The sequence below is a fragment of the Bubalus bubalis genome, chromosome 20 (assembly GCF_019923935.1).
Source record: "Bubalus bubalis isolate 160015118507 breed Murrah chromosome 20, NDDB_SH_1, whole genome shotgun sequence".
In the NCBI taxonomy this organism is placed as follows: Eukaryota; Metazoa; Chordata; class Mammalia; order Artiodactyla; family Bovidae; genus Bubalus; species Bubalus bubalis.
The window spans coordinates 48,669,459-48,696,773 of record NC_059176.1 but is presented as its reverse complement, the minus strand read 5'-3'; the positions used below and the strand labels follow the sequence as shown (position 1 = coordinate 48,696,773).

Below are 27,315 nucleotides of genomic sequence, written 5' to 3'. Positions count from 1 at the left end.
AGACAGATAAATAAAAATAAAAGCTGGACACAGATGACCATGACAGGCAGTCAATTCTCCAGTAAAGAAAGATAGTGAATTCTATTGCTATAGAATTTATTCCTCAGCCTCACACTAAGAACAGCATAATGGATCCAGGCATTGGACTATGGGGTTTTCAAACTTCTTTTAGCCACCAAGTCCTGGAACCCTGCCTACTGGGCCTTCCTGACTCTGAGGCAGCTCTGCAGAGCCCAGGATTCCTGGGGCCACAGCTATTAAGCCCTGACTAATATCCCTTCCAACCATAAAAGTCCACACTTCACCATTCTAAGTCAATCAAATAGTATTAAATGAAGGAAGCCAAGTATATTTGAAAATCTCAGACTCACCTTGAAACAGAAGGGGAGAGGGGATGGTTCAACCCTTAAGGAATGATATAGCCCCTGAGGATACAAGAGAAACTGGTTAGAAATGGTTAGCCCAAGAAGGCAGAAGATTCGACTTCCAGTAGACCATGAGCCTCACTGGGATACATTAGCCTATGCAAAATGATAGGCCCACAGGCACTGTGGCAGTTCTAACTGACCAAAAACTGCCAAAAATTGGGTGGGTGAACCAGTTCCTAGAAACGCCTGCCCCTTTTCCAAGATTGTTGGAATAATCCTCCTACTTGTTAGTCTATGAAATTACCCAGTCTATAAAAACGAACCACTCTGTATTTTGGGCCTGCTCCAACTTTTTGAAATGGACCACATTCTGCCTATGGAATGTGTGTCTCTCTGAATAAACCTACTTTCCCACTTAGTTCCCCAGGCAGAGCCCTCCTTGATTACCTACTCATATTCCTCAGAAGCATCCTATATTAATAAATCTACTTCTTACCTATCACTTTGCCTCCTGATGAATTCTTTCTGTGCTAAGACATAAAGAACCTGATTGTCAGTAAGTCAAGTGGGTTTAAGTTCCAGCCCATGGGTTCAAGTCCAAAGTCTGAGTTTTAGCTGGGCTCAAATGCCATCTGAGGTGCAACTGAGTTCGAGTCCCAATCTGTGTGTGTGGTTTCAACCCTGGGAGGGTTTGTTTTTGAATTAATGGAGACCCAAAAAACTGGTGTGCTGCAGTCCATGGGGTTACAAAGAGTCCCTGGTGGCTCAGACAGTAAAGAATCCACCTGCAATGCGGGAGACCTATGTTTGATCCCTGGGTTGGGAAGATCCCCTGAAGGAGGGCATGGCAACCCACTCCAGTATTCTTGCCTGGAGAATCCAGTGGACAGAGGAGCCTTGAGGGCTACAGTCCATGGGGTTGCAAAGAGTCGGACACAACTGAGTGACTAAGCACAAAAACTGTGTCTTTGGAGGAGACTCTTGAGAGTTTCTTGGGCTGCAAGGAGATCAAACCAGACAATCCTAAGGGAAATCAACCCTGAATATTCATTGGAAGGACTGATGTTTAAGCTGAAGCTACAATATTTTGGCCACCTGATGTGAAGAGCCAACTCATTGGAAAAGACCCTGATGTTAGGAAAGATTGAGGGTAAGAGGAGAAAGGGGTGATGGAGGATAAGATGGTTGGATGGCATCACTGACTCAATAGACGTGAGTTTGAGTAAACTCTGGGAGATAGTGAAGGACAGGGAAGCCTGGCATGCTGCAGTTCATGGGGTTACAAAGAGTCAGACACAACTGAGTGACTGAACAACAAAAACAAAAACAAGCAAGGGATCATACTAAGTGCTTCAAACATGTTTCTCTTTTAGTCCTTACAATTAGCTCTCTCATCCCCGTGAATAAAGAGAAGCTGGAAAGTTCATAAGTGATCTGCCCAAGGTCTCCAGCTGGGGGCCAAGATTCAGATTCAGGTCTGTCTGACACCTAAGTGGATTAGCCTGTCTCCATTCCACCCCTTCAGCCACTGCCTCTTTAACAGCCCCACCCTAACCACCTCCTCCATCAGGGAGCCCACATTCTTTGTTACTGCCCCACCCAGGTTCCCACCTTGTCCATCCTCCAAGGCATGAAACAGATATAGAAAAAGCATGAGTGTTTTTGTACTTTGTTTTTTTAGCTGCTGCCACATGGCATGCGGGATGCTTAATTCCCAGACCCATGACCCTTGCTGTGGAAGCAGAGAGTCTTAACCACTGGATGGCCAAGGAAGTCCCGAAAAGGTGTGTTTTTACAGTGTGTAACATACACTGGAAAATGGCAGAACCTAAACCATAGAATATGAGGGCCACTGGGGGAAATAAGAGGATTCTGGAGTTTTTAAAGTGTTTCCACATTTCGTTCAATGCCCACAGCCATCCTGTGAAAGAGACCAGTGTTCACAGCCCCATCTTATTGATAGGACAAGAGGCTCAGAGAGGCTGTGCCCTTCCAAGGTCACACAGTTAAGGAAGGCGCCTCAGCCAGGACTGAAGGGGTCTGAGTATCTGGCTGGAGAGGACTGGCTAGAACCCAGGTCTCAGGAAACCTGGGTCAACACTCCTGCCATCAGCTCCAGGAACAGCAGTCTGCATGATGGTCTCATGACAACAACTCTCCACCGAGCTCTTCATTCCCAGCACAGGCTGTTCTCTCTTCTTTTTTCTTCTCTTCCTCTTCTCTCATCATAAATCACAGCCCTTGTCTAAGGAATAATTAATGCTGCTCAAATAAAGTTACAGCAGCCTCACTCCTCTCTTCATGTAAATAAGGATCATCGCTTGCATAGCCTGCCCATAGACACAGCTGAGGTATACCCACCGTTATGGAGGTTTGAACAATGTGCCAAACAGGTGCTCATTACATCCTCACCACAAGTTTCTGAAGTAGGTTTTCATTTGCCCATTTTACAGATGAAGCAGTGGAGGCTCAGAATGGTCACTCATGACTTGTTCAAGGTCACACAACTGTATGTGACAGAGCCCGACTTGAACCTAGGTCTACCCAAAGCTAAAGTCCATGTTTTTCATCCCATGGTTCCTATTGAGAGGTAACCAAACTGTAGCCAGATTTGGCCTTTCCTATATATTTTAAATCTTTTAAAAAAATTATTTATGTATTTGGCTGTACTAGGTCTTAGTTGCAGCATCCCAAATCTTCAATCTTCCTTGTGGCATGTGAGATCTAGTTCCCTGACCAGGGATCGAACCTGGGCACCCTGCATTGGCAGCTTGGAGTCTTAGCCATTGGACCACCAGTCTTTTCTGTCTTTTGAACTCTTTTTGTCTTTGAACTCTTCCAGTTAACAGAATGTTTTAGCATGCTTAGAGGTTGGAGGAAGAAATGGCAACCCACTCCAGTGTTCTTGCCTGGAGAATCCCAGGGACGGGGGAGCCTGGTGGGCTGCTGTCTATGGGGTTGCACAGAGTCGGACATGACTGAAGCGACTTAGCAGCAGCAGCAGAGGTTAGGCCAAGCTTGGAGATGAAAATAATACATTTTTTTTCCCATATAATGGGTATTGCCTTCAGGCTTTGTCTTTTATTGTCATTCAGTTCCCATCAATACTTTTGAGGTGGATACTGTTTTTGTTGCTGTTGTAGTTTAGTCGCTAAGTGTCCAACTCTTTGTGACTCCATGGACTGCAGTCCGCCAGGCTCCACTGTCCATGGAATTCTCCAGGCAAGAATACTGGAGTGGATTGCCATTTCTTTCTCCAGGGGATCTTTCTGACCCAGAGATTGAACCCGTGTATCCTGCTTGGCAGGCAGATTTTTTTACCACTGAGCCACCTAGGAAGCCCTAGGATACTGTTATCCCTATTTTACAGATGAGAACACTGAGGCTCAGGGGCTCAGTTACTTGCCACTGGCACACAGCTTGTGTGTCCTAAGATGAGGATTTGGACCCAGACCTGGCTGATGCCTGAGCCCTTGCCTTTAACCACCTCTCCCTACCTTGCCCACAATATTGACAGTTCTTACAAACACGGCATGAATTCTCTCTGCCTCTGGAGATGGGCCAGGAAGAGGAAAACTTGTTCAGTTAGCCCATGAGAAGACTCAGAGCGCCCTGAGCTCGCTGACACCCTATTTCTGCCTGAGGCTGGCTGTCTCTCCCTGCAGGAAAACTGCTCTGGGTTTCAGGACCGCTGCCAGATATCAACCAGAGTGTCTGCTGGAGCCCTAGGAACATATGTGACTTGCCTATTTGGAGGTACAGAGGAGACAAGCTCACACTGTTTAAAAATTGTTCCCGTTTTTTCAGCAAGATATGTACGCAGTGCTGAGCCTCCAAAGACAGGGAGAGGAGTGGGGTGTTTGAATCAACAGTGCAGGATCCCAGAGTCTGCCTTGGGGTTCACTAATGCAGAAGCAAACGGGTATTAGAGAGAGGACTTTTGGTTCCCCAGTGACAGAAGACCTACCCAAACCGATTTAACCAAAGTGTATTTATTGATGCATAGAACTAAAACCTCAGTGTAGGTGGAGCTTCAGGTGCAGCTGGATCAAAGGATCACAGGACGATTAATTCCAAGTCCCGTTTCTCAGCTCTGTTCTCCTTCACGTTGGCCTCACTTTCCTGAAACAGCAAGATGGCAGCCATGGCACCCATCCTTAACAGCCTATCAGGAAAAAGGAAAAGGAAACCCAATAAGTCAAGTAACTAGTTGAGTTTCACTGACTCTAGCAGGCCTGACTTGGCTCAACACTGACGCACAGAAATGGGATGTGTTGATTGGCTGGGCCTTCGGGGGTGGAGTCAACACCCACCCAATAGCACAGACTTAGAGTCCCTTGGGGTCGAGCCCTCGAAGCCATATTGCGACATATTTTAAGAAGCAGGAGAGGCGGGTGTTAGATGTCAGAAAGATCGAGAAAGAGTAAAGTGAAAGTTCACCTGGGGTGACCAAATGCACAAGCAAATACACAATTATATGATTAGGGAAAGTGCCTAAGAGCTCCCAGATAGGTTATGCTGGAAAAGGTCTTTTGTAAATCAGTGTCGCACTCCACAACAGACACATTTTTACTCAGGTGAAGAGAGGAGAGGAGAGATTTGTAATTATCAAGTTCCCAGGGTAGCAGGAAAATTTTTATTTAATCCATTATATAGAGGAAGTGCTTGGATATTTGCAGTAAAAATTAGAAAGCAAAACTTAAAACCGCGGATGACATATAAAAAAGATTTTGGATCTGAAACCTGGACTTGATTTATTAGAAGAGCTGGTGCTTGAGAAAAAGCAAGCTTAATTAATGAGAATCATCTAGCAGATGGAGACTCCAGTGGGGAACTGAAGGGGCTTCTGAGCGCTTCCAAGGGCTCAGGGGGTTGACGGCAGGGCTTTGTTAGGCTGAATGTCTCTTCATTTATTATGGGTTGTTTTTTTTCTTGCTAGAGGTGTGTCAAGGAGGACGTTCTTACATCTGATTTTTACAGGTGTACAAGGAAGACTGACGTGAATCTGCAGGTCCACCGCGACTTAGGCCATTTTGGACTCACACATGGAATCCAAGGGAGGAGAGGAGAGCAGGATGGTCCCACTGCAGCTGGGCAGGAAGTGTCCAGGGGTGGGGGCGGGATGGGGGGCGGGGAGGGCCTGAGAGACTGGACAGTGAACGTGAGAGGCCCCGGCCTGCAGAGGAAGTATGTAGAGGAGAAAGCCGCCAGGCTCCCCTTATTTATCACAGACACCGGATGCCTGAAACCCATCTCTCTCTAGCACTCAGCATCTCCCCTGTCAGACCCTCTAGATGTATGGAGACAGCAACCAAGCCAAGCCTAAGCTTAGTGCTCCCCGTGTCAGTTAGTGGCTGAAGTCAGTTCTCTGACAGGCATGCGAGCCTCTGTTTTCATGAAGCTGATGGATTGTATATTTGCCTTCTTCTCCTTTCCCTGTGCTTCTTCCCCCACTGGCAACTGGGCCACAGAATTTCTTGGCCTAAAACATAAATCTGGGGACTTCCTAGTGGTTGTGACTAAGACTCTGCGCTCCCAATGCCAGGGACCGGGTTCACCCTGATTAGGGAACTAGATCCCACATGTCATAGCCAAAAAAATCCCATGAGCAGCAGCTAAGACCCGGCACAACCAACTGAGTAATTAATTATTTAAGATATAAGAAAACATAAATCTGACCCCATGGCTTTATACCCCTCAAAACCTTTCAGGGTTGCCCAATGCCTACAGCAATACTTCTCCAAGTCATCTTCCTTAGAACCTTCATTCTCTGATCAAATAAGTTTAAGAAATTCTCTATAGCATACCCAGGTTAGAGAATCCAAACACAAAATGACAAATTAAGGGCTCCAAGTAGTCTTTTGGTAAAGAGCTGCTTTCATTTTTTTACCCTGCTTTTTTCTTTTTAGTTGGAAATGGTTGTTGTTCTATTTTGTTCTTTTGGCGTGCCGCACACAGTCTATGGGATCCCAGTTCTCTGACCAGGGATAAAATCTGGGCTCAGTGAAAGCACAGAACCCGAACCAGTGGACCACCAGGGAATTCCTTACTGATGTATAATTGATGTACAATATTATGTGTTACAAGTGTATGGTAGAGTGATTCCCAGTTCCTAAAGGTTATACTCCATTTATACTTATTATAAAAGATTGACTATATTCCCTGTGCTATACAATATATCCTTGTAGCTTATTTTATACTCCGTAGTTTGTACCTCTTAATCCTCTAACCCTATGTCACTGTCCCCCTTCCCTCTCCCCACTGGGACCACTAGTTATTTCTCTATATCTGTGAGTCTGCTTCGCTTTTTTTTTAATATATTTATTCCTTTGTTGTATTTTTTATTCCACATACAGTAAGTCCCCTATGTACGAACCTTCAAGTTTCTTTGAACTTTCAAAGATTTGAATGTGCCATGTCCGATCACATAAGATAGTCCACATGTCTAGTAGTTCAAGTATCTGGCATACGTTGTCACGTGCCTGCATCCTCTAAGTGGCTGTGATTTTGTGCACTTTACTGTACAGTACTGTATAGCGTATAGTAGTGCAGCATCATTATTTCAAGCCCAGGATGTCCAAAAAGAGCGGTTGTGGTACCGATGTAGCTGGTACTCTACTGTACTTTCAAGGTTACTCACTTGTACTGTAAGGTTACTTACTAAACTGTAAGATTAAAAATGTTTTCTTGGACTTCTCTGGTGGTTCAGTGGTTAAGACTCTGCCTGCCAGTGCAGGGGACTCGGGTTCAGTCCCTGGTCTAGGAAGACCCCACGAGTCTCGGAGCAACTAAGCCTGTGCACCACAACTACTGAGTCTGCCCTCCAGAACCTGTGCTCCGCAACAAAAGGGCCACTACAATGAGAAGCCTGGCCATTGCAACTAGAGAAAGCCTGCCCACCGCAGTGAAGACTGGTGCAGACAAAAATAAACATTTTTAAAAAATAAAGAACAAACAAAAACGTTTTCTTTATCTTTTGAGTTTGTTTTCTATGTTCAGTCACTCAGCTGTGTCCAACTCTTTGTAACTCCATGGACTGCAGCATTCCAAGCTTCGCTGTTCTTCATTATCTCCCAGAGATTGCTCAAAATCATGTATGTTGAGTCGGTGATGTTATCCACCCATCTCATCCTCTGCCGACCCCTTCTCTTCCTGCATTCAATCTTTCCCAGCATCAGGGTCTTTTCAGATGAGTCAGTTCTTCGCATCAGGTGGCCAAAGTATTGGAGTTTCAGCTTCGGCATCAGTCCTTCCAATGAATATTCAGGGTTGATTTCCTTAGGACGGATTCATTTGATCTCTTTGCAGTCCAAGGGACTCACAAGAGTCTTCTCCAACACCACAGTTCAAAAGCATCAATTCTTCGGTGCTCAGCTTTCTTTATAGTCCAATTCTCTCATCCATACATGACCACTGGAAAAACCATAGCCTTGACTAGATGGACCTTGGTTGTTAAAATAATGTCTCTGCTTTTAATATGTTGTCTAGGTTGGTCATAACTTTTCTTCCAAGGAGCAACCATTTTTAATGTTTGGTTGCTGACTGAAAGCTGCAGTCACCATCTGCAGTGATTCTGGAGCCCAAAAAAATACAGTCTGACACTGTTTCCACTGTTCCCCATCTATTTACCATGAAGTGATGGGACCGGATGCCATGATCTTACTTTTCTGAATGTTGAGCTTTAAGCCAACTTTTTCCCTCTCCTCTTTCACTTTCATCAAGAGGCTTTTGAGTTCCTCTTCACTTTCTGCCATAAGGGTGGTGTCATCTGCATATCTGAGGTTATTGATATTTCTCCCGGCAATCTTGATTCCAGCTTGTGCTTCTTTTAGCCCAACGTTTCTCATGATGTACTCTGCATATAAGTTAAATATGCAGGGTGACAATATACAGCCTTGACGTACTCCTTTTCCTGTTTGGAACCAGTCTGTTGTTCCATGTCCAGTTCTAACTGTTACTTCCTGACCTGCATACAGGTTTTTCAAGAGGCAGGTCAGGTGGTCTGGTATTCCCATCTCTTTCAGAATTTTCCACAGTTTGTGATGATCCACACAGTCAAAGGCTTTGGCATAGTCAATAAAGCAGAAATAGATGTTTTTCTGGAACTCGCTTGCTTTTCCGATGATCCAGCAGATGTTGGCAATTTGATCTCTGGTTCCTCTGCCTTTTCTAAAACCAGCTTGAACATCTGGAAGTTCACGGTTCATGTATTGCTGAAGCCTGGCTTGGAGAATTTTGAGCATTACTTTACTAGCGTGTGAGATGAGTGCAATTGTGCAGTAGTTTGAGCATTCTTTGGCATTGCTTTTCTTTGGGATTGGAATGAAAACTGACCTTTTCCAGTCCTGTGGCCACTGCTGAGTTTTCCAAATTTTCTGGCATATTGAGTGCAGCACTTTCACAGCATCGTCTTTCGGGATTTGAAATAGCTCAACTGGAATTCCATCACCTCCACTAACTTTGTTCATAGTGATACTTTCTAAGGCCCACTTGACTTCACATTCCAGGATGTCTGGCTCTAGGTGAGTGATCACACCATCGTGATTATCTGGGTCATGAAGATTTTTTTTCTATGGTTTTTCTGTGTATTCTTGCCACCTCTTCTTAATATCTTCTGCTTCTGTTAGGTCCATACCATTTCTGTCCTTTATCGAGCCCATCTTTGCATGAAATGTTCCCTTGGTATCTCTGATTTTCTTGAAGAGATCTCTAGTCTTTCCCATTCTGTTGTTTTCCTCTATTTCTTTGCATTGATCGCTGAGGAAGGCTTTCTTATCTCTCCTTGCTATTCTTTGGAACTCTGCATTCAGATGCTTATATCTTTCCTTTTCTCCTTTGCTTTTCACTTCTCTTCTTTTCACAGCTATTTGTAAGGCCTCCTCAGACAGCCATTTTGCCTTTTTGCATTTCTATTTCTTGGGGATGGTCTTGATTCCTGTCTCCTGTACAATGTCATGAACCTCCATCCATAGTTCATCAGGCACTCTGTCTACCAAATCTAGTCCCTTAAATCTATTTCTCACTTCCACTGTGTAATCATAAGGGATTTGATTTAGGTCATACCTGAATGGTCTACTGGTTTTCCCTACTTTCTTCAATTTAAGTCTGAATTTGGCAATAAGGAGTTCATTATCTGAGCCACAGTCAGCTCCCGGTCTTGATTTTGCTGACTGTATAGAGCTTCTCCACTTTTGGCTCAAAGAATATAATCAATATTTCAGTGTTGACCATCTGGTATGTCCATGTGCAGAGTCTTCTCTTGTGTTGTCGGAAGAGGGTGTTTGCCAGTGCGTTCTCTTGGCAAAACTCTATTAGCCTTTGCCCTGCTTCATTCTGTACTCCAAGGCCAAATTTGCCTGTTACTCCAGGTGTTTCTTGACTTCCCACTTTTGCATTCCAGTTCCCTATAATGAAAAGGACATCTTTCTTGGGTATTAGTTCTAGAAGGTCTTGTAGGTCTTCATAGAACCATTCAACTTCAGCTTCTTCAGCGTTACTGGTCGGGGCATAGACTTGGATTACCGTGATATTGAATGGTTTGCCTTGGAAATGAACAGAGATCATTCTGTCATTTTTGAGACTGCATCAAGTACTACATTTTGGACTCTTTTCTTGACCATGATGGCTACTCCATTTCTTCTAAGGGATTCCTGCCCACAGTAGTAGATAAAATGGTCATCTGAGTTAAATTCACCCATTCCAGTCCATTTTAGTTCGCTGATTCCTAAAATGTCGATGCTCACTCTTGCCATCTTGTTTGACCACTTCCAATTTGCCTTGATTCATGGACCTGACATTCCAGGTTCCTATACAATATTGCTCTTTACAGCATCGGACCTTGCTTCCATCACCATTCACATCCACAACTGGGTGTTGTTTTTGCTTTGACTTCGTCTCTTCATTCTTTCTGGAGTTATTTCTCCACTCCAGTAGCATATTGGGTACTTACTGACCTGGGGAGTTCATCTTTCAGTGTCCTATCTTTTTGCCTTTTCATACTTTTCATGGGGTTCTCAAGGCAAGAATACTGAAGTAGTTTGCCATTCCCTTCTCCAGTGGACCACATTTTGTCAGGACTCTCCACCATGACCTGTCCATCTTGGGTGGCCCTACAAAGGCATGGCTCATAGTTTCATTGAGTTAGACAAGGCTGTGGTCCATGTGATTAGATTGGCTAGTTTTCTGTGATTGTGGATTTCAGTTTGTCTGCTCTCTGATGGAGAAGGATAAGAGGCTTATGGAAGCTTCCTGATGGGAGAGACTGACTGAGGGGGAAACTGGGTCTGGTTCTGATGGGGAGGGCCATGCTCAGTAAATCTTTAATCCAAATTTCTGCTGATGGGTGGGGCTGTGTTCCCTCCCTGCTATTTACCTGGGGCCAAACTATGGAGAAGGTAATGAAGATAATGGCAACCTCCTTCAAAAGATCCCATGCATGTACTGCTATACTCACTGTCCCCAACCCTGCAGCAGGCCACCACCAACCCAAGCCTCTGCTGGAGACTCCTGGACACTCATGGGCAAGTCTGGGTCAGTCTCTTGTGGGGTCACTGCTCCTTTCTCCTGGGTCCTGGTGCACACAAGGTTCTGTTTCTGCCCCCCCAAGAGTCTTTTCCCAGTCCTTTGTAAGGTCTATGAAAATTGTTATAACCCTATTAAAGTACAGTACTATATAGCTGGTCAACAAAAGAGTCCGAAATGCAGTACTTGATGCAATCTCAAAAATGACAGGATGATCTCTGTTCATTTCCAAGGCAAACCATTCAATCCGAGTCTATGCCCCAACCAGTAACGCTGAAGAAGCTGAAGCTGAACAGTTCTATGAAGACCTACAAGACCTTTTAGAACTAACACCCCAAAAAGATGTCCTTTTCATTATAGGGGATTGGAATGCAAAAGTTGGAAGTCAAGAAACATCTGGAGTAACAGGCAAATTTGGCCTTGGATTACAGAATGAAGCAGGGCAAAGGCTAATAGAGTTTTGCCAAGAGAACACACTGGTCATAGCAAACACCCTCTTCCAACAACACAAGAGAAGACTCTACACATGGGCATCACCAGATGGTCAACACCGAAATCAGATTGATTATATTCTTTGCAGCCAAAGATGGAGAAGCTCTATATAGTCAGCAAAAACAAGACTGGGTGCTGACTGTGGCTTAGATCATTAACTCCTTATTGCCAAATTCAGACTTAAATTGAAGAAAGTAGGGAAAACCAGTAGACCATTCAGGTATGACCTAAATCAAATCCCTTATGATTATACAGTGGAAGTGAGAAATAGATTTAAGGGACTAGATCTGATAGATAGAGTGCCTGATGAACTATGGACCGAGGTTCGTGACATTGTACAGGAGACAGGAATCAAGATCATCCCTAAGAAATAGAAATGCAAAAAGGCAAAATGGCTGTCTGAGGAGGCCTTACAAATAGCTGTGAAAAGAAGAGAAGTGAAAAGCAAAGGAGAAAAGGAAAGATATAAGCATCTGAATGCAGAGTTCCAAAGAATAGCAAGGAGAGATAAGAAAGCCTTCCTCAGCGATCAATGCAAAGAAATAGAGGAAAACAACAGAATGGGAAGGACTAGAGATCTCTTCAAGAAAATCAGAGATACCAAGGGAACATTTCATGCAAAGATGGGCTCGATAAAGGACAGAAATGGTATGGACCTAACAGAAGCAGAAGATATTAAGAAGAGGTGGCAAGAATACACAGAAAAACTATAGAAAAAAATCTTCATGACCCAGATAATCACGATGGTGTGATCACTCACCTAGAGCCAGACATCCTGGAATGTGAAGTCAAGTGGGCCTTAGGAAGCATCACTATGAACAAAGCTAGTGGAGGTGATAGAATTCCTGTTGAACTATTTCAAATCCCGAAAGACGATGCTGTGAAAGTGCTGCACTCAATATGCCAGAAAATTTGGAAAACTCAGCAGTGGCCACAGGACTGGAAAAGGTCAGTTTTCATTCCAATCCCAAAGAAGCTAAGCTAAGCTAAGCTAAGCTAAGCTAAGCTAAGTTGCTTCAGTCGTGTCCGACTCTGTGCGACCTCATAGACGGCAGCCCACCAGGCTCCGTCATCCCTGGGATTCTCCAGGCAAGAATACTGGAGTGGGTTGCAATTTCCTTCTCCAGTGCATGAAAGAGAAAAGTGAAAGTGAAGTCGCTCAGTCATGTCCGACTCTTAGCGACCCCATGGACTGCAGCCTACCAGGCTCCTCCGTCCATGGGATTTTCCAGGCAAGAGTACTGGAGTGGGGTGCCATTGCCTTCTCCAATCCCAAAGAAAGGCAATGCCAAACAATGCTCAAACTACCGCACAATTGCACTCATCTCACACGCTAGTAAAGTAATGCTCAAAATTCTCCAAGCCAGGCTTCAGCAATACATGAACCGTGAACTTCCAGATGTTCAAGCTGGTTTTAGAAAAGGCAGAGGAACCAGAGATCAAATTGCCAACATCTGCTGGATCATCAAAAAAGCAAGAAAGTTCCAGAAAAACATCTATTTCTGCTTTATTGACTCTGCCAAAGCCTTTGACTGTGTGGATCACAATAAACTGTGGATTGGGGGCAGGAGGAGAAGGGGATGACAGAGGATGAGATGGCTGGATGGCATCACCCACTTGATGGACATGAGTTTGGGTGAACTCCAGGAGTTGGTGATGGACAGGGAGGCCTGGCATGCTGCAATTCATGGGGTTGCAAAGAGTCGGACACAACTGAGCGACTGAACTGAACTGAACTATATAGCTGACAGTGTTAGTTGGGTACCAAGGCTAACTTTGTTGGTCTTACAAATAAATTTAACTTATGAACATGCTCTCCTCTTGGAACAGAACTTGTTAGTATGCAGGGGACTTACTGTATAAGTGATATCATACAGTATTTGTTGTAACCTTATTTGACACTGGGCCTCCCTGATAGCTTAGTTGGTAAAGAATATGCCTGCAATGCAGCAGGCCCTGATTCAATTCCTAGGTCAGATCGGGAAGATCTGCTGGAGGAGGGATAGGCTACCGAGTCCAGTATTCCTGGGCTTCCCTTGTGGCTCAGCTGGTAAAGAATCCACCTGCAATGCAGGAGACCTGGGTTCCATCCCTGGATTGGGAAGATCCCCTGGATAAGAGAAAGGCTACACATTCCAGTATTCTGGCCTGGAGAATTCCATGGACTGTAGAGTCTGTGGGGTCACAAAGAGTTGGACACAACTGAGTGACTTTCACTTTCACTTATTTGGCATTGAAGCCCTTCCTATCCAATGTTATTTAACAAATGCATTTGGGGGATCACTAATTTACAAGATAAAGCCCAGATACCTCAACACAGCATCCAAGACCATTCCATTGGCCACAACCTCCCTTTCCAGCCTCAGCACCCAGAATTTTTCCACGGTTACATCCTAGTTCCCACCACTCTGACCACACACAAATGCTTTGCACTTTCTCTGTATTTTGGTTCATATCACTCCCCTTTTCTTCCCTTTTCATTTTTCTAAATAAAACAACCTTTCTCAGGAGCTCCATGCAGATTATTATTTTATTAATAGGAATGGCCCCCATTTTGGGGGCACTTATCATGTGCCAGACCCTCTCCAGTCAGCTTTCCCCACTCAGGCCCGTGGCTTTGGCACCGGAGCAAGATGCTGACCATGACTTTGTTGCCTTCTATGCTTCGATACCTCTTTCCACTTGGCCCCCACAGTGCCTTGTACCAATGAGCCCCCTCTCCCTTGTCCTAGACCTCTCCCTGGCTTGGGTCTTCAATCAAATTTCCCCTCATTGCCAACGTCCCTCTTAGAAAAGAGCTTTGCAGCACCTACTTGACAAGGATGATTGAGATCTCTGGGGTTCATTCATTCATTCTATAAGTACTGATTAAGCACTCGAGGTTTTAAGATAGACATGGTCCCACCCTCGCCGCAAGCCAGCGAAGACAGACAGGAAACACAGTGTAATGATCAATTCAATAACTGCTAATGTGCAAAGTGTTGCCAAGGAGTGGGGGGATGGGCCGATGAGAGGGACAGAATGAGACAGGAAGGGCACAGGGCACAACCTTTAAAAGAATGGCATAGCCCAAGGACATGACATAAGCTGATTAGAACCAGCTAGGTCCCAGATGGTGCTCAGTATATGTTCATTGTAACACATCAAAACGTTAAATGACACACCCACAGATGCCAGGACCATAAAGGCCAAAATGTGGGCGGTGGCCCAATGCCTGAAAGTCCCCACCCCTTCCCCAAAATAGCTGGAATACTCCTCCCACTCATGTTGTTGTTCAGTCACTGTCCAGCTCTTTGCGACCCCATGGACTGCAGCAAGCCAGGCTCCTCTGTCCTCCACTATCTCCTGGAGTTTGCTCAAATCCATGTCTATCGAGTTGAAGATACTATCTAACCATCTCATTCTCTGCCACCCCGTTCTCCTTTTGCCTTCACTTTCCCAGCATCAGGGTCTTTTCCAATGAGTCAGCTCTTCACATCTGGTGGCCAAAGTATTGGAGCTGCAGCTCCTATTCATTAGCCTATGAAATAACCCACCCCTATAAACACTGACAGCCCCATACCCAGAGGTCTCTTGCCACTCTTGCCTTCCAAGATGGCCCACACTCTGTCTGTGGAGTGTGTTTTCTCCCTGAATAAACCTTTTTTCACTCTTCTGTCGCTCTCTCTTAAATTCTTTCCTGTGGGAAGCTAAGAACCCATACTTGGCAGCCGTTCCAGACACTGGGATGTGACCAACCTCTTAGGCCCCACTATCCTTCCTGCAATAATACGTGCATGCTCAGTCATGTCCGACTTTTTGCAACCCCATGGACTGTAGCCCACCAGGCTCCTCTGTCCGTGGCATTTCCCAGGCAAGGATACTGGAGTGGGTTGCCATTTCCTCCTCCAAGAGATCTTCCTGACCCAGGGATCAAACCCACATCTCCTGCATCTCCTACACTGGCCAGCAGATTCTTTTACCACTGAGCCACCTAGGAAGTCTAGAAGAAGAAAAGAAACACCGCTGGGCCAGCACACCCCACCCCTTGAAGGCGAGGAGGGTCTGCCTACATGCTCTGGCAGTTGCCACTATAGCCACTGCACATTTAGGAGGAGCAGAAGCTGGGGGTATCCTTGCCTGGGAAATCCCATGGACAGAGGAGCCTGGTGAGCTGCAGTCCATGGGGTCACAAAGCACCAAACATGACTGAGTGACTGAGCATGCACACCTGCAACAACCTGATCTGGTGTCCAGGGAGGGCCTCCTGGAGGAAACAAAGGCCCGTAAGAGACGGGACAGCATGTGAAGGACACAGGTGGGGAACTGAGGTGCATTTAGGGGCTGCAGTGAGTACAGCAGGTGGGGGGACTTTGAAAGCAGACAGTGAGTAATAGGAAATGGCCTGGGAGTCTCCTCGAAGACTCAGCTCAGGGATGGGTCTCAAGAGGCTTGGGTATGAATCCTGATGGGGTCGTTTACTCTCTGTGGGGCCTTGGGTGAATATCTTTTCTTTTGTTTTTAATATCTATTTGGCTGCACTGAGTCTTAGTCACAGCACTCACGATCTTCAATGTTTGTTGGGGGATGCGGGATCTTTAGTTGCAGCATGTGGGATCTAGTTCCCTGACTAGGGATCGAACCCAGGCCCCCTGCATTAGAAGCACAGAGTCTTAGCCACTGGGCCACCTGGAAGTCCCTTGGGTGAGTTTCTTAACCTCTCTGTTTCTGTTTTCATAGCTGCAAATGGGGCATATTCTCCAACACCTAGCTGAATTTAATAAGCACTTAATACAAGCCAGGCATTTTTTCCAAGAACTTTACAGAACATAACTAATTTAATCCTTACAATATTCCTAAGAGATAAGGTATTGCCACTTAGCAGATAATGAAACTGAGTCACTAAATTAACTTGTTGAAGGTGACCCAGCATGCTGTTAGGTATCTACCTGGCAGGGTTTCCAGAGTTGAAAGAGATAAATAAAGTGTAACATTTAACACAGTGCCTGGCACACAACACAGTGGGCCTTCCATATCTCCATGTTCCGTATTCCCAGATTCAATCCACCTTGGATATCTGGGGGGGAAAAAAAAAAAAAACCCAGAAAGTTCCAAAAAACAAAACTTAAATTTGTCAAGCCAGTGACTATTTACATAGCTTTTACATTGTATTGATAACTATTTACATAGATTTCACATTTTCTTAGATATTACAAGTAATCCACAGATGACTTAAAGTACAGAGGTGAATGTGCTTGTGTTATATGCAAAATGTTAGTCTCTCAGTCGTGTCTGACTCTTTGTGACCCCATGGACTATGGCCCACCAGGCTCCTCTGTCCGTGGGATTCTCCAGGCAAGAATACTGGATTGGGTTGCCATTTCCTTCTCCAGCGGATCTTCCTGACCCAGGGATCAAACTTGGGTCTCCTACCTTGCAGGCAAATTCTTTACCAATTGACCCACCAGGGAAGCTGGTTATATGCAAAGACCATGCCATTTTGCATCGTGGAAACAAATTCCCACAAACAGGGAGGGAGCAATGTGATTGCTCAGTAATTTTTACTATTTATTTTGATCTATCCTAAGGCCAGCGGGAAGCCATTAAAAGGCTATAAGCCATCAAGAGGATGTTTTTTTTAAAGAATGGCTCTGAGGAGTCCAGGGTAGATGCAGAGAGAGTAATTAGAAGGCTGTTACAACTAGGAGTTCGCATGCCAGGCTAAGGATCCCACATCCCACCACTAAAAGATCTTGTGTGCCACAACTAGGACCTGGTGAAGCCAAATAAGTAAATAAATAAAAATACTAAAAAGAAGAAGACTGTTACAGGAGAGGGAAATACTAGCAGCCAAATCAGACTTGTGTGAGTAGGGTAATGAATCCTGAAAGGTATTTCCATGGTGGAATCCACGTGTCTTGGGCATCGAGGGGCACTGAGGTTTAAAGAGTAGCGCCAGGTTTCTGGGCTTCTCAGGTGGCACTAGTGGTAAAGAACCCACCTGCCAATGCAGGAGACATAAGAGATGCAGATTCCATCCCTGGGTTGGGAAGATCCCCTGGAGGAAGAAATGGAAACCCACTTCAGAATTCTTGCCTGGGAAATCCCATGGACAGAAGAGCCTGGTGAACTGCAGTCCATGGGGTTACAAAGAGTCAGACTCAACTGAAGCAACTTAGCATGAAAGCCAGGTTTCTGGCTGGCCTCGGATGCAGTGCCATTGACAGGAGCCCAGTGTGGGGGACAGGTTAGGCATGGAGACTTGTCTATTTCGGACAAGTGACACGTAAAGAGGACATGTAAGTAGAGATGGGCAGCAGCCATGACATGCACAAGTTCAAATCCATGACCTGTGTTGTGCTGTAAGAGACCAGGCCTTTAGCGAACAACAGACCACCTATCATTTACTAGTCCTTTACTCTGCCTGACCTGGTTCTGATGCTTCATGGTCTCATTAAATCCTCCCCACACCCTGAGCGGAGCTCTGTTCTGGCCTTTAATTTAGAAAAGTGGGGGACTTCCTTAGTGGTCCAGTGGTTAAGAATCTGCCTTCCAATGCAGGGGACACAAGTTCGATCCCTGGTTGAGGAACTAAGATCCCAGAGGCTGCAGGGCAACTAAGCCCACACACTACAGCTAGAGACACCCACAAGCTGCAACAAAATATCCCACATGCCACACGGAGGATCCCATGTGCCAAAACTAAAAATAACACAGCCAAATAACTCATAAATTAAATCATAATAATAATGAATAAAGAATGCTTTTTAAAAAGTGAAAAATGAGTTCAGGAAGGTTCGATTACTTTCCCAGTGTCAAGTAGCAGGCAGAGCTGGGTTTCAACCCAGGTTGTGTTGTTGTTCAGTCACTAAGTCACGTCTGACTCTTTGGGACCCCATGGACTTCAGCACACCAGGCTTCCCTGTCCTTCTCTATCTCCTGGAATTTGCTCAAACTCATGTCCATTGAGTCGGTGATGCCATCCAACCATCTCATCTTCTGTTGCCCCTTCTCCTGCCTTCAATCTTTCCCAGCATCAGGGTCTTTACAAATGAGTCAGCTCTTCACATCAGGTGGCCAAAGTATTGGAGTTTCAGCTTCAACTTCAGTCTTTTCAATGAATATTGAGGGTTCATTTCCTTTAGGATTGACTGGTTTGATCTCCTTGCAGTCCAAGGGACTCTCAAGAGTCTTCTCCAGCACCACAGTTCAAAAGCATCAATTCTTCAGTGCTCAGCCTTCTTTATGCTCCAGCTCTTACATCCATACATGACTACTGAAAAACCATAGCTTTGACTAGATGGACCTTTGTTGGCAAAGCAATGTCTCTGCTTTTTAATATGCTGCCTAGGTTGGTCGTAGCTTTTCTTCCAAGGAGAAACCCAGGTTGTACCAATGCAGCAAAAGAGGTCATATGGGCAGGCACACAAGCAGCTCCAGTGTGCACGGGCCCACACAGTGTAGACTTGTGTGGCTCAAGAGTGGAACCAGCGCTGAGGATCTAAACAGCAAAAGAGAAGGTCCCAACGGGTCAAAGTGAGGGTTTCCACTCTACCCCAAGTGCTTCAAAATCCCTTTGTGTTCATCAGTCCTGCTCACCTGTTCCCATGGTTTCTTCTCAGCTTGAGGAAGCCCTAAAGCTAACCTTTCTCCCATGCTCTGGAGCTCAGTCCCCAAGAAGGGCACTTGCATGACGGCACTAGACCAAATATCCCCAGTTTTGTCTGCAGACTAGGCTGTCCCACCAGTTCTCTGCTTCCTTTCTCCCTGAGTCGCGCTCTCTTGCAGAAAAGGCAAGGAGGTAAAGCAGGACCACCCACCCCAGAGGAAAGGGTTAGCATCCAACACCAACAAAATGTTCCAGTTGAGAGAATTTAAGTTGCGTCTCCCATTCTCCCCGCTGCTGCAGATTCCCCTAAGCTGCCTATTTCCCAAGACTGAGCAGGTTCCTGGTCCAGAAGATAAGTTAGAATCCTAATCTTCAGTGCCAGCTTTCACTCTGGATTTATTTAAATGACATGAGTGCAAACATTCTAGTTTGTTTCTGGTATTTTCTGTTCAGTGACCTGACTCATGTAACTTTTAATGATTTGTCTATTGGGATTTTAGTTTAAAAAATCATTTACATAAAAACATTTTAATGTAATTTTTAAGGTAGTAAACATATTCAACACTGTCTTTTTAGTTTTGTCATCACTTTTTCTTTTAAAACTATACAAGTGATTTATGAGTATGAGGAAGAGAAGGGGCGATAGAGGATGAGACAGTTGGATGGTAGCACCAACTCAATGGACATGAGTTACTGCAAACTCAGGGAGATGCTGAAGGACAGGGAAGCCTGGCATGCTGCAGTCCCTGGGGTCGCTAAGAGTCAGACATGGCTTAGCAACAGAAAAACAACAAAGTGTGTGTGCTCTTATTGTATGATATTAAAACCCTTACAGTTCAAATAAATCAAATGTCCCGTTCAGTTCAGTTCAGTCACTTAGTCGTGTCCGACTCTTTGCAACCCCATGAATCGCAGCATGCCAAGCCTCCCTGTCTATCACCAACTCCCGGAGTTCACCCAAACTCACGTCCATCCAGTCGGTGATGCCATACAGCCATTTTATCCTCTGTCGTCCCCTTCTCCTCCTGCCCTCAATTCCTCCCAGCATCAGAGTCTTTTCCAGTGAGTCAACTCTTCACATCAGGTGGCCAAAGTACTGGAGTTTCAGCTCAGCATCAGTCCTTCCAATGAACACCCAGGACCGATCTCCTTTAGAATCGACTGGTTGGATCTCCTTGCAGTCCAAGGGACTCTCAAGAGTCTTCTCCAACACCACAGTTCAAAAGCATCAATTCTTCGGTGCTCAGCTTTCTTCACAGTCCAACTCTCACATCCATACATGACCACTGGAAAAACCATAGCCTTGACTAGACGGACCTTTGTTGGCAAAGCAATGTCTCTGCTTTTTAATATTCTATCTAGGTTGGTCATAACTTTCCTTCCAAGGAGTAAGCGTCTTTTAATTTCATGGCTGCAGTCAACATCTGTAGTGATTTTGGAGCCCCAAAAAATAAAGTCTGACACTGTTTCCACTGTTTCCCCATCTATTTGCCATGAAGTGATGGGACTGGATGCCATAATCTTCGTTTTCTGAACGTTGAGCTTTAAGCCAACTTTTTCCCTCTCCTCTTTCACTTTCATCAAGAGGCTTTTGAGTTCCTCTTCACTTTCTGCCATAAGGGTGGTGTCATCTGCATAGCTGAGGTTATTGATATTTCTCCCTGCAGTCTTGATTCCAGCTTGTGCTTCTTCCAGCCCAGCGTTTCTCATGATGTACTCTGCATATAAGTTAAATAAGCAGGGTGACAATATACAGCCTTCTTGTACTCCTTTTCCTATTTGGAACCAGTCTGTTGTTCCATGTCCAGTACTAACTGTTGCTTCCTGACCTGCATATAGGTTTCTCAAGAGGCAGGTCAGGTGGTCTGGTATTCCCATCTCATTCAGAATTTTCCACAGTTTATTGTGATCCACACAGTTAAAGGCTTTGGCATAGTCAATAAAGCAGAAATACATGTTTTTCTGGAACTCTCTTGCTTTTTCGATGATCCAGCGATATTGGCAATTTGATCTCTGGTTCCTCTGCCTTTTCTAAAACCAGCTTGAACATCTGGAAGTTCATGGTTCATGTATTGCTGAAGCCTGGCTTGGAGAATTTTGAGCATTACTTTACTAGCGTGTGAGATGAGTGCAATTGTGCGGTAGTTTGAGCATTGTTTGGCATTGCCTTTCTTTGGGATTGGAGAAGGCAATGGCACCCCACTCCAGTACTCTTGCCTGGAAAATCCCATGGACGGAGGAGCCTGGTAGGCTGCAGTCCATGGGGTCGCACAGAGTCGGACACGACTGAAGCAACTTAGCTTAGCTTAGCTTCTTTGGGATTGGAATGAAAACTGACATTTTCCAGTCCTGTGGCCACTGCTAGCCCACTCCAAATGCTATCAGTTTGTGTATATTCATCCTGACCACCTTCTAGGTATTTACACACTTGATACATTTACAAAAATTCATAGTTTTGTTTTGTGTACATTTTTCTTCTTTATGTGAACATCATACTAACTGCAACTTGCCTTCTTTGCTTAACAATACATCTTAGAGGGACTTCCCCGGTGGTCCACTGGTTAAGAATCTGCCTTGCGATGCAAGGGACAGCGTCTGGTTCGATCCCTGACCAGGAAGCTAAGCTCCCAGATGCCTCACAGCAACTAAGCTACGACTACAGCTAGAGTCCCTTTGCCACAGGAGGATTTCGCACGACATAACGAAGATCCTGCATGCTGCACCGGGGACTGACACAGATAAATAAATACGTATTTTTCAAAAACAAACAAAACCCCCCCAATATATCATTTAGAGATAATTTTTGTTTTCTTACCATGTAAAGTTTGACTTATTTATACAACCAAAAATGTTCTCTTTTTCCTTGATTTCTCCCTTTGGTTCTAAGCTTAGGGAGTCATTTCTTCTCCAGGTGTTTGAAACTGTCTATTTTCTTTTCCTCACAACATTTTTACATTTGGTCTTTATTATTATTGCTATTATTGTGTCCAAATAAAATATATTTGTTGTATTATGTGAGATGAGGATACATTTTTTTCCCCAAATTACCAGCCAGTTAGCCCAAAATAATTTTCTAAATTACCCTTTCTTTTCCTGACGATGGTACTTTATTACACATTACATGTGTATCATTGTCTCATTCTAAAAGTCCTATTTTAAACTACTAAGACAACTACAAATTTTTGTCCTCATACCACACAATTTTAAGTATCACAATTTCCTAATATGTTTTGTGGCTAGTTCTATTCCCTCATCCTCAATCTCATTTTACAAAACTTTCGTTGAAATTCTACCTCTTTATTCTGCTAAATGAGTTAATGAATTTTATAATCTTTTCCATTTTTTTGAAAAGTTAAAATCACATTTGGATTTTCATTAAGCCTGTAAATTAAATTGACCTTTCCATCTTTACATCATTTAGCCTTTGCAGTAGGCATAAAGAATGTCTCTCCCCAGTCATCTTTTCTTTTAACCTTAGGAAAAAAAATTATAGATTTCTTCATAGAGAAAATGCTATATTCTGGATTAGTTTATATATCCCATGCTTCAAAACTTTAGAAGATAAACCTTCTTTCCCAGTAAAACCATTTGAACTCACAACTTGGGGCACAGCATTTTGATATCTGTCTTAAATTCTTCCTCAACTTGTTTATTCGTTAAACTAGTATTTATTTCAAGCGCCTGATATGCTTCAGGCCCAGGTTTGTGCATAGGGATACAGCAGCAAATAAAACAGCTTTCTTTTTTTTTCTTTTGACAGCTCCTCTTGGCTTGTGGGATCTTAGTTCCTCCACCAGGAATTGAACTCCAGCCCTGCCAGTGAAAGCGCCGAGTGCTAACCACTAGCCTGCCAGGGAATGCCCAGATAGTTTTCATACAATCATCTCAAAATATAATGCTTACTTTAAAAAAAAAAAAATCACGATTATCTCAAAATTAAAATTTTAATTAAAAACACTAAAGTTCTCTCTTCTTAGGAAGCTGGTATTCTAGTGGGGAGAGAAGAAGGGAAACAAGTAAGCAATTAGGCATATGTCATATCAGATGGTGCGAAATGCTGCCGAGAAAAAGTGCAGTTTCCAAAAGCTGGTCAGGGGCAAACGCTCTGTCCGCTGATTTTGAACAGAAGCTGAAGGAGGTGGCTTAAATTTTCTGCTTCTGCTTCTGTCAGAGAAACTTCTCTATTTTTTCCCCCAGAAAATTATCTCAGAAGTATTCAAATTTGTCTACAATCTCACATATTCTTTTATATTTTTTAAGTCTATTTTGTCATTTCTACCATTTCACCCTAAGTTTTATTTCTGTTTTTTTCCCTTCATCATATTTGTCCATTGTATTATTTAGATCTTGTTTTTTACATAAAGAATCAACTCAAGGATGTATGTGTTATGTACTGTTTTTCTATTTTTTTAATTTATTTTTTTCTGTTTCTTTTCTGATCTCTTCCTTCCTCATCTTTATTTGGGGTTTTGTTTTCATGTATTTCTAAAGTATTTAATGAGTATTTTGCTTGTTTAAATTTCTCTGGATTTAATAGTAAAATCACTTTAAAAACTAAATAAAATTTTGAGTAAAGCTTTGTGTACATACTGTTGGTTTTCCTAGGTGTGACTCTTTTCTTTCTAAATTAACACAACTCCTAGTATATATAACTGAATCATTGTGTGGTATACCTGGAACTAACACCATATTGTAACTCAACTATACCTCAAAAAAACAAAGCTAGACACACATACACACACCACCCCCCAAAGAAAACTGTATTCATGCAAAAAATAAAATAAAATAAAGGCAGTGAAGCTCACACACACAAACTCCACTTCATTCCTGATTTTCTCCTTTATCCAAAAGCTTATTTGGGAGAATTTTAAATAGTCAATTTCTAACAATAATTTCTAGTGTTAGCATATTGTGAACAAAGGATATGATCCAAATGACATTTGTACTTTGAATTCATTGGGCTTTTCTTTGTGGAGGAAACTGTGATCCACTTTTAAAGTTATTTTCTGGATCCTGGGAAACAGGCTGAGTAACTTACAGCCCAAGCCAAAGTCAGTATATCTTCAGGAACTGGGGAAAAGAACAAAATGTGAACAGGAAGTAAGCTTCAAAGAGGAAGTGATTTTGATACAGAGGAGACAAAGGACTGGCTTTTTTCAGTACCCACTAAAGGCCAGGCACTGTGCTGGGTGCTTTGAATGTATTGTCTCATTCTGAGGCCAAGCAGGATTCTTCAGAGCAGGAAATGGTGCCCTGGGGAGGTTAAGTAACTTCCTAAAGTCTGTTCCTTGTTCACAGTCCTGTCCCCCTCGCTATGCTGAGCAGCTTCCCACTTTTAAGACTCAGTTTAAACATCACCTTTTTTCTCAAAGAGAAGAGTTGGGCACCCCTCTTCTATTCGTGTAGAAGTCATCGCTAGTCACATCTGCCACCCTTGGTTACCCTGTAAGACCTGTAAGGATAGCCAGCACATTGTGGGTTCTCAATAAATATTTGTTATGAAGTGAAGAATACAGGCAAAAGGACCAAAATAAAGGACCAAAAAAGAGTTCCTGTATGAAGAAAGAATACAACAAAGCCATCAGCCAAGCCATCAGCCTAAGGACCCTTCTCTGACTCCTGCCAAATGGCGATGCCTCGGGGTTTACAAGTAATAATATTAGCATTAATAGCTCGATCTGTTCGCAAAGTGTTTGCTGTCTACACAGCATTATCCTATCTGCACTATCTTATTTGGTCTCCAAGAATGGGTTGTCCTAAGCCCCATTTTCTAGGTATAATAGTGAAGCATTTAGAAACTGAGTCTGGCCAAGGTCAGACAGGGAAGCCTGGCGTGCTGCAGTCCACGGGGTCGCAAAGAGTCGGATCTGACTCAGCGACTGAACAACAAGGTTATACAGCTTGCAAGTCGCCATAACCAAGAGCTCCTCAGACTCCACTTAATGCCACATTCAAACTTGAACCCAGGTCCCTCCTAATGCTAAAGCAGACCTGCAGACACACACGTGCACGCTCACGCACAAACATACCTTGTTGTCTTGGTGGAGAGGAGACGTTCAATTCCCTTCCTGCCTCGCTCATCATTGTGGTTTCACAATGGAGTCTTTCTTCTTCAGACAACATGTTTCATTAATGCCTTAAAGGATATTCATGAGGGTGATCCCTGAGGTTACATGCTCATTCATTCATCTGTTCTTATGGACGATAAACACTGACAGAGCATTGACTGAGGCCCTGTTAAGAATGCAAAGCCAGGTAAGCTGCTAGCCTGGACACTGGGACCCAGGTGAAGGGTGGGGAGGATGACTTAGGGGGACCTTCAGGACCGCTCTGCTCACAGTCCACTCACCCCGCTTCCAGGCCTGCCTCCTCCTCCCCCACCCTCCCAGTCCCCACCCCACACTCTCTTTATCTCCCTTCACAAAAAGCCCCATTCTCTTTTTGCACAATACACTTTCACAATAGATAGTCTATTCAACCCAGAGCCCAAATCATCAGCAACCAAAATGCTTGGTTCCTCTTTCCTCCTAGGTCTTCAAAAGTTTCCAGGGGAGGAGGAATAATTGCATTCTGTAGCGTAACTTCCTGTCCCTGTTTGCTTGGCTGTTTCTCCTGCAAACTGGAAGGTCCTCGAAGGCCTGGCTTGGGTCTTTTCACTATTGACTGTAGAATAAATAAGAAACCCAGGTCTTGCTCTCTAAATATACAGGTTATTGTTTACAATAATATAATCATTATAGAAATTTGACAAATACTTTGAGACAAAGAAGAAAATAAAAATTATCTAATATTCCAACAAACACATATAACTTTTTATTAATTTTTACTTATTTTAAAAAATTTTGGCCACACTGTGTGGCATGCAGAATCTTAGTTCCCCAACCACGGATCAAACCCACGCTCCCTGCAACGGAAGTTTTAACCACTAAACTACCAGGGAAGTCCTACAAGTAACTTTTAAACTTGTCTGTATGTCCTTCCAAGTTTTTATATGTACTTTTCAGGATAAATATTCAATATATATGTATATACAAAACTGGGCAAGACTACAATTGCATATGTAATTTTGTATCTCACTCACTACATCAGAAACATTTTTCAGGTCATTAAATATTTTTCAAAAACATGGCTTTTAATAGCCATGCAGTTACATCAAACGTGCATGCCGTAACTTCTTTAAACATTTCCTCACTGTTGAATACTTGGGTTATTTCCTTTCTTCCTTCTGTCCTTTTCCTTTTTATTGGCTGTAATTTTTGCCAACATAAATAACATTTTGATAAACATCCTTAACTCACATCTTTGTCCACACTGATGATTCCCCCTCCAATAGATTTCTAGAACTAAAGTTATTAATCAAAAGACATAAACTTTTTCAACTTCTCTTGACTTACAATATCAAATTATTTTCCAGGCTTTGATCCATCAGCCTTCTTATAGCAATACATGTCATCATTGTGGTTTTTATGTATTTATGGGTTTTTAACTGTTTAGTGAAGCTAGCAGTTTCCTGTTTATGGTAGGTGGCCCATGTTTCTTTTAGCTTATTTTTAGTCTTATATTTATGCAAATAAGGCCAGTTAATTTACTGGTCCAAACAATGATGGGAATAAAGCCACACAACTATGCACCCTTGGTCATAAGGCGGGTGGGAAGTTTCACCCTATCGTCATTCCCTGAAAAATGATGCACAAAGGTCAGATGCTCACCCCATCTATCCAGCTACAAAGACTTGCTTTCTTTGGGTTTTTCCTACAAACCCTGAAAGTCATTTAGCCGTGTCCGATTCTTTGAGACCCCATGAACTATACAGTCCATGGAATTTTCCAGGCCAGAATACTGGAGTGGGTATAGCCTATCCCTTCTCCATGGGATCTTCCTGACCCAGGAATTGAACCAGGGTCTCCTGCATTGAACCTCCTCTCCTGCGTGAGGATTCTTTACCAGCTGAGCTACCAGGGAGGCCCCCCTTGAGTCTCCCTAAATTGCCACTACACTTCTGAGAATTTTGAGCTGCTGCCCAATACAACTTCTGTAGGACTCTGGTCCCTGACTTAGTTCTCAGTGACTCTCCAGCTCTGGTTCTCTTGCCATCTCCTACATCCCATCCTTTAAGGAGTTCAAGGTTTGCCTCTGCTCTTTGAAACCCCTTGAAGTTCCATCTTCAGGGTCCTGCATCTTCTATTGACTGGAATCCATCCAGTGGGGAGGTCTGATTCTCAAAACCTTATATTAGACGTTGCAAAGTCACTGATATATATATATGTATATACACATATATATTATATCATTCAGTTGCTCAGTTGTGACCAACTCTTTGTGATCCCATGAGCTGTAGCACACCAG

General features: G+C 43.7%; 1 long non-coding RNA gene across 2 annotated transcripts; it reads right to left on the bottom strand.

Annotated features, from left to right (window-relative positions):
• Positions 1-379: 379 nt before the first annotated feature.
• LOC102408654 lies at positions 380-27,315 on the bottom strand. 2 transcript variants are annotated; one of them, XR_003105393.3, is made up of 3 exons: positions 24,999-27,266; positions 4,384-4,533; positions 380-425 (listed from the first exon to the last, which is right to left on the bottom strand). It is a non-coding gene; the product is annotated as an uncharacterized LOC102408654 (long non-coding RNA). The 2 variants fall into 2 exon arrangements; XR_003105392.3 differs by lacking the exon at positions 380-425 and having other exon boundaries at positions 4,345-4,533; positions 24,999-27,315.